The sequence below is a fragment of the Canis lupus genome, chromosome 5 (genome assembly GCF_048164855.1).
Source record: "Canis lupus baileyi chromosome 5, mCanLup2.hap1, whole genome shotgun sequence".
In the NCBI taxonomy this organism is placed as follows: Eukaryota; Metazoa; Chordata; class Mammalia; order Carnivora; family Canidae; genus Canis; species Canis lupus.
In genome coordinates, this window is record NC_132842.1 from 37432381 (window position 1) to 37440372 (window position 7992).

Here is a 7992-nt window from a genome sequence, read left to right on the forward strand (position 1 = left end):
TCTGCAGCTCAGACTCTCAAAATGAGATTCTGAAGGTTTCTCTGATGTCTCTTATTTTTCCCTCACCCAGAATTTAAACAGAAAATAGAATCACAAGCTGGTGTCATAAAAACCCAGGCCTTTTCCCTTCTCAACTAGAAAGCAAATGAAAACAGGGCCAGGTAGGTGTCAGTCTCTGTAAACACTGGTCGGAGCACTACACCTGCCTTTCCTGGTGGCGCCAGCATCTGGCCTACAGGAGCCTGGTCCAGGCTGCCAGGCTAACCTTCGAGGCTCAGCAGGTGCTCGGAGACCCATGCAGCTGCTGCTGAAATCAGGAAGGGGGCAGAGCGGCACACAAGGCTGCATCCTGGGGTGGGCCAATAACTCTGGTGGTCTTGAAATCTTGGCTCTGTCACTTACTAGTGATTCGTTGTCGGGCACCTTTCTGAGTCTCCATTTCCTCACCTGTAAGATGAGGGTTATAAAGCTGAGAAGATCTATCTGGCATTTGGGAAGTTTCTTGGGGTTGCTATTGTCTGTTGCTATGATTACAAGTAATTATTTGTGTTATTATTACAACCAGTCATTCAGGCCTGGGCTGAGACACCACCCTCTCCGAGAAACCTTCCCTAAGCTGGGTGATGTGCTTCATTTGGACAGCCACCTCCCTGAGCTCCCATTCCCTTTCCCAGTGCTGGCTCTTCCCCTGCAATCCCAGCAGCCTGCTGCTCCATGGGGGGCTGCCCCCCGGTCTTGCTCACGTTGATGTCCCAAGGGCACGCAGGAGAACTTGAATGTCTTGGAATCAGAGCCAAGGTTCTGGTAGGTGAGGTCCCTGCCACCTGGCATGGTCTACAGATTTGCGTCGTGGCATAGGGTCCTTCCACACGGCCACCAGAGCTCAGAGCACCCAGCTTGGAGGTGGCTGTCCACCCACCTCCCTCAGACCTGGGGTCCCTTGTCTGCACCTACCCTGGGCTTCATCTGGAATCTCTGGAGCCCACTCCTTTCTTCCTGGCCTCAAGGAGGTGGCAGGCAGAGCAGTTCAAATCAAGGCCTCCTGGGATTAACTCCTTCCTTCACCCTTCTCTCACCTATCCTCCTGCTTCCCCCTCTCCTCAGCCACCTCGGTTGAGATCCTGGAGCTCCTTTACCTGGATGGGGCCCTTTGAGCAGAGAGGGGACGCTACATGCCCTCTGCCCAGGCTGAGCTTCCCTCGTTGCCCTCGGATAAGCCTCGGGTGGACCCATGACTTCCCCAGCTGGGAAAAGCCACTTTAGACTATTTGGGCCCTTCTGTGCTGCCAGGGGAGCTCAGGACCCAGGTGCTGCGACCCTAAAACTGAGAGAGCATCCCCACCCCTCCCAGGCAGCCAGGGCCCTGTCACAGTGCTTCTGATCCATTCCCATCCTAGAGCCAGTCCCTTCCTCTCCCACCTGATGTGTCACACACGCATGTGCACAAACACACACATGCACATACACACAAACACACATGCAGTCACAAGAGCAAACTGATACCCAATCATACTATCCCTGTCCTCCACAGCAACAGGAATGAAGAAAGAAAAGGAATCCCAGTGGACTGGGGGGTGGGGGGGGCTGGGGTCCGTGAAAGATCAGCTTGCCTGCTGGGGGACTGCCCTCCCGAGACCCCTCCCCAGCCAGCCCAAGGTCCCCCAGCAGGAAAATGAGAAGATGAAGCAGAGGGGTTAATTTGGGGGAAAGCAGCAGCTGCTTGAAACAGTGAGGGCGGGACCCAGGGCAAGAGCTGCTCCTGCTGAGATAATGATGGTGAGGGATGCTGGGGTGGGGGCCACCCGCACACCATCCCCCAAGCCAGCACACCCCCCAAAGCCCTCATGTTCAGGCAAGTTATCTGTTGGGGCATGCACACATGCATGTACACACACACACAGAAAAAAAGAAGCATCATAACCGTCTGGGCAGAAAGCACAGTCCCTTACACACAATTATACCAGCACTGCGGTTGCTCCCTGTGTTTGAACATAAACCCATTCAGACACAAGCTGCAGGCAGGCCTGGCACTCAGAAGCCTGTAACGGACACACACACACACACACACACACACACACACACACGGAGCTACACCTTCCCAGTGTCCTTGTGCCAGGTCTGACAGCATGCCAGGGTGACCCCCCATCACTTACAGGGCAGAGGATGCCTCTATGTGACAGACAGCCAGCAGAGAGTTGGGGACCAATTGGCTGGGTCCTCCTGCTGGAGCTCAGGGGACTGGCCAGGGCTGTCTCTGGATGTTCTTGGGTCTTCTTCCTCCTGGATGCTATCCATTCCATTTCATTTTTTTTTTAAGATTTTATTTATTTACTCATGAGAGACACAGAGAGAGAGGCAGAGACATAGGCAGAGGGAGAAGCAGGCTCCCCGCAAAGAGCCTGAGGTAGGACTCAATCCTGGAACTCCAGGATCATGCCCTGGGCCAAAGGGAGGTGCCAAACCGCTGAGCCCCCCAGGCGTCCCTATCCGTCCCATTTCAAACACAAGAAAGCACAGCCAGATCCCCCATCACAGATCATTTCTATATAACCCATATGAGCTGAGCAGCTTTGCAGGTGGCACAATGTTACATTTTGGAGACATATAATTAAGCATTTATTACTTGCAGCCTCTTCATGTGATTTCTTTTCATATTTGAGGGCCTAGCTATTTTTCAGCAGAACCCTCAAAAGCCTTTGGGCTCTGGGTCTTGGGCCTCTGGCGTGTGGGTGGGCAAGTGTGGGCCCCCGTGAAGAGAGAGGGGGGATGGAGTGGGGAATGCCCAGCCCGGCTTTGGTGGCAGCTAGCATGGATAGACCAGGGACTCATGGGTGGGAGGCCCTCTTACTCCAGGACCCAACTTAATCGTTACCAGTTCCTATCTCTTGAAGCCAGAGAGAAAGCCAGATAAGGATTACGGGCCGGAAGCCTCCACCCTGAGCCATGCTCTACTCACCTGCAGACACCTGCTGCAGCCTGAGCCTAGACAGCTGTGTGCAGACAGCAAAGAGTACACTCTTTGACAGATGCATAGCCCCGCCACTTGGATGCATATCCCAACGGATTTACATCACCCGGTACCTAGGTACACACCTGTGCAGAAACTCTGACTCAGCAGATTCACTCCAGATTCACCCCAAAACACAGAGAGCTGCATGGAGTGGAACAGAGGTACTCCTTGAGGAAGCTTACCTGTGGACACCCCAGTCCGACTTTTGAATCCATACGGTAAGATGTAATATGGTGGTGGCAAATCATTAGAGAGACACCCATTTACCCATCCTTCCTCCTCCTCTGTGTGACGCCCACCTGTACATGTTCCCTGTCCTGTCATGGGGAGATGGAGCATCCCAGCTCCACAGAGCCCAAGGGGCCTGATTAACAGGAAATTCTACGAATGCCAATTAGAGCAAAGTTTACTGAACAAATTGTTTGCAGTTGTGCCCCGGAACCATCATGAATTTTAATCTTGCATTGATTTACACTGATGGGAGGTTTGCAGATGCCAGGGCCTTTTGTGCCTCCTGCCCCTCCCCCTGACCTGGGAGGAGTCATCAGGCTTCAGACTCAGGAGCTTGGTCCAGAGGTACCAGCGTGGGGCCAGCACTCCCAGAGAGACCCAAGATGCCCAGAAGATGGGCAAGAATTTTGGAAACACACAGAGTATACATATGTGGTACGGAGGAAGAGATCCTAGGTTTTTAAGGATCCCAGTAATCTGGGAAGGGGCTGGGGACTGGAGTTTCTGGCGCTGGACACAAAAGCAAGGACAGAGATATGGATATGGACACAGAAGTAGCAAAGACATGGGAATCCCTGGGTGGTTCAGTGGTTGAGCGTCTGCCTTTGGCCCGGGGTGTGATTCTGGAGAACCAGGATCAAGTCCTGCATTGGGCTCCCTGCGTGGAGCCTGCTTCTCCCTCTGCCTGTGTCTCTGCCTCTCTCACTCTCTGTGTCTCTCATGAATAAATAAATAAAATCTTTAAAAAAAAAAAAAAAGAAGAAGTAGCAGAGACAAAGAGATGGGCACAGATGTAACAGTTCCAGTACCACCTCAATTAGCATAACTACCAGGATGTATTCAACCTCAGTCCAAATGACCTCTTCCTAAGTGAATTTCATTGTGTCCTCTTCTGTCTTTGACTAAACCTTCCCAAAGCTTCCCATCACTTTAAAAAAAATCCTTGCCTGATCTACAGCTCCCACCTCATCTCACACTTGTCTCTCTGTTATCCAGCCCCCTTGTAGGAGCCATGGTCCCTCCCAGCTTCAGGGCCTTTGCACATTCCATTCCTTTGTCTGGAGTTTACCTAGTTAACTCTGTTCATCTTTCAGGTCTCAATTCAAGTGTCACTTCCTCAAGGAAGCTTCTTTGACCCTCTACCTAGATCAACCCTCCTTGCCTCCCTGCTCTCCTAGACTTTAAGCTTTAAAAAACTGTGGATTGAATACAAATCCGCTGCATATTTCTCTAACCATTGCTGGACCAGCAGCTACTTAAGGCATGTTCTTCTGCAAAAGGCAAAAATGCAAGAGAACGTGGCTAAGCACGCCAGCACCCTCTCTGCCAAAGCAAGACATGAGGTTATGGCAAGGGTGTGGATATAGTAGAGGGGGAAAGAATTGGGGCCAATTAGAACTACAACATGCTCAGTAAATATCATGGTGCAGAACTGAGTGCTTGCTCTGTGCTACGTACTTTACATGTATTAATTTATTTAATCCTTGAGTCAACCCTGTAAATCTGATTAACCTCATTAAGAAAAACTCTAATTGAAAAAATAGAACTTGCACAAAGTAAACACTTCAAATAGTACCAACGGTAGTCAATGAAAAGTAACTGTTCTACTCCCACCCCTCACTCTCTGCCCCAAAGGGAAAGCACAGTTTCCACTGTCTTGTGGACTTTCCAATATAATCTATTCATAACAGGCACACACGTATATGAGGACCCCTTTTTAAAAATTCAAAAAATTTTCCTCGGTGCATAGTTTTGGGGCACCTGGGTAGCTCGCTCTAGTTAAGCATCTGAGTCTTGATCTCAGCTCTGGTCTTGATCTCAGCGTCGTGAGCTCAAGCCCAGCAATGGGCATAGAGCCTACTTTAAAAAACAAAACAAAAACCTGTTCTGCATTTTGGTTTCTTCTGTTCTGCATTTTCTTTTCAATGAGTAATGTATCTTGGAGCTCCTTTACAGGTTGCTTTCTCTACATTATTTTTTACTTCTTTCCAGACTTTTACAGATGAGAAAACTGAGGCTTAGATGAGTTAAGAAATTTGCCCAGAGTATTATACCAGGAAAGAGGCAGGGCTGGGATGGAAATTCAAACCCGCCTGACTTCAGAGCCTGTGTTCACAGCAGCTCTGTCCTGTTGCGGCTAGGTCTGGGCTCTAGCTGGGGGGCATCCTCAGGGGGCGGGGATGGCAGTGGGGGCCCTTGTGGGGGTGGGCCTACCCAGAGTCACAGGGGACCCTATGAGTAGTAGGGCTGAGGAGTTGAGCCCTGGGCCTCATAGTTCACCTGAGACCACCCACCCATGTCGGTGGCCCAGCTCTGGGCAGCTGTCCCCACCCCAGTCAAGCCTCATTTTCCCCTCCATCCCCTGTGCAAGAAGAAATTGCCTTAGGCAGGGAGCAAGGGGGCCCAGGGCCCTTCTTGACTCTCTCTCACTTGTGTCCAAGGGCAGGCTGCTTCCCGTGGCTATGAATGCGAGCACCCCTCCCGCCTCCTCTTTGCTTGGGAGGAGCAGGAAGGCCCCACTGCACGGGTCAGAACTCAGAATGCTGTGGTCTGACGCGAGCCTGGGGTGTGGTAAAGACTCTCAGGCTTGGTCGGGGGCTCTGATCCCCGTGCCCCACCTGGGTTCCCCTCGGTGCACCCACAGGGACACCTCCGGATCCAGCATCTCTCCACGGAGCTCGTCTCTGTGTAATGGCTGGAATCCTGGCTCCGCCGCTTACTGACTCGGGGACTGTGGCTCTGCTAATATTGGTTGTGATAGATGGAACTCTTAGCATGTTCAGGATGTGGGCAAACCTGCCACATTTCACTCTCCTGATGATTCTATACAAATGCCATCCCCAGTTAATATAGAAACAGACTCAAAGAGACTTAAGTGATTTCATCAGGGCCAGGAAGTAGGGAAGCAAAACCTTTGAGCCTGTTTGCTCCTCTGTAAAGTGGGTGCAAGTAAGACCCATCTCTCACAGTTGTGGTGAGGATGAAACTAGTATCAGCCAATTAAACTGGCATAGTAGGTGCTCAGAAGTGTGACTTCTCGCCGTCTTGGAGATGGAGCCTGGAACAGTACATTGGGGTCACCTGGGATGTTTTACGAAGCACTGGTGCTAGGTCCTACCCTCTGGGACTCTGATTTAAGTAGTCTGGGGTGCAACCAGGGTACCAGGATTCTTAAAACTCCCCAAGTGAGAGAATCTTAAAAGCCACTATATTCTAGATCCTAAGGGGGTAGAAGATGGACATTGAGGGAGGCTGTCTACCCTGTTAGCTCCTGAAATAACCTGCTCACCACTTGCTGCTTGCACTCTCGTCCCTCTCCCTAATCCATTCTTCCATTCTTTACTCAACTGCCAGAGAGGTCATTAAAAACTTAAATTGGATCACTTTTCTTCAGTAACTTCCCATTCATGCCTGGGTCCTGCTGACTCTGTCAGTGGGTCTACTTAGAACCTTCCCTCCCCAACCGGCCCTTGGCCAATTCCTGCTCAGCCTTGATACTTTATCTTAACCAGCATTCCCACGAGGAGGCCTCCCTGGCCAGCTGTCTAGAGTTGTACTCCTTAGTTTTGCTCTTCCAGATATTGTCAAATGCATGATGGAATGAAGAAGATGCTTTTGAAATCATTTCTTTATTTGTGTGTTTGCCTATTTAAAGTCTTGGCTCCCTCACTGGACTCTATTTTTTTTTTAAGATACTTATTTATTGGGATCCCTGGGTGGCGCAGCGGTTTGGCGCCTGCCTTTGGCCCAGGGCGCGATCCTGGAGACCCGGGATCGAATCCCACGTCGGGCTCCCGGTGCATGGAGCCTGCTTCTCCCTCTGCCTTTGTCTCTGCTCGCCTCTCTCTCTCTCTGTGACTATCATAAATTAAAAAAAAAAAAAGTAAAAATAAAAAAATAAAAACGCTCAAGTGTTGTTTAAAAAAAAAGATATTTATTTATTTATTTATTTATTTATTTATTTATTTATGAGAGAGAGAGAGAGGGCATGAGCAAGCGGTAGGGAGGACAGAAAGAAGCAGGCTCCTCACTGAGCAGGGAGCAGGATGTGGGGCTCTGTCCCAGGATCCAGTGATCATGATCTGAGCTAAAGGCAGACTCAACTGAGAGAGTCATGCAGGCACCCCTCTCACTGGAATCTAAACTCTACGAGGGCAGGGTCCGTATGTGTTATTGTTCATTGCTGTACCTCAGTGCCTTGCAGAGGGTCTGGCACAGAGCCAGTGCTTAATAAATATTTATTGAATGAATGAATGGTAGATGAAATGGATGGATGGGTGGATGGATGGGTGGATGTATGTTAGGTAGGTACCAGTTCTACAATGTCTTAAGAGGGCTTGGTGTTTGGGGAATTTCTTAATTAATTAATTAATTAATTATTTAATTTCTTAATTATTTAAAAAACATTCGTGGAAAAAAATGTGTGTGTGTGTGTATGTGTGTGTGTGTAATAGCTCCCATCTAGTGGGTACCTACTATGTCTTATGTCAGTAGGAAGATGTGGAGAGCACTCCAGGGCCTCCCCCCTCTCAAATTCTCTCTCCATTCTTGAAAGCTTCTCTGCTCTCTCTCTAGCTTCTCACTGTCCTGAATTATACTGTCCCTCCTCCCTGATCTCCCCTTCACACTCTGGTCTGCAACATTACTTCCACCTCCTATGTCTTCCTTTGGGCTCCTTGGAGGATACCCCACACCTGTCAAAGCAGCAGGAGCCCCAGGCCTCCTCTAAAGACTGAGCCCACTAAGCAGCC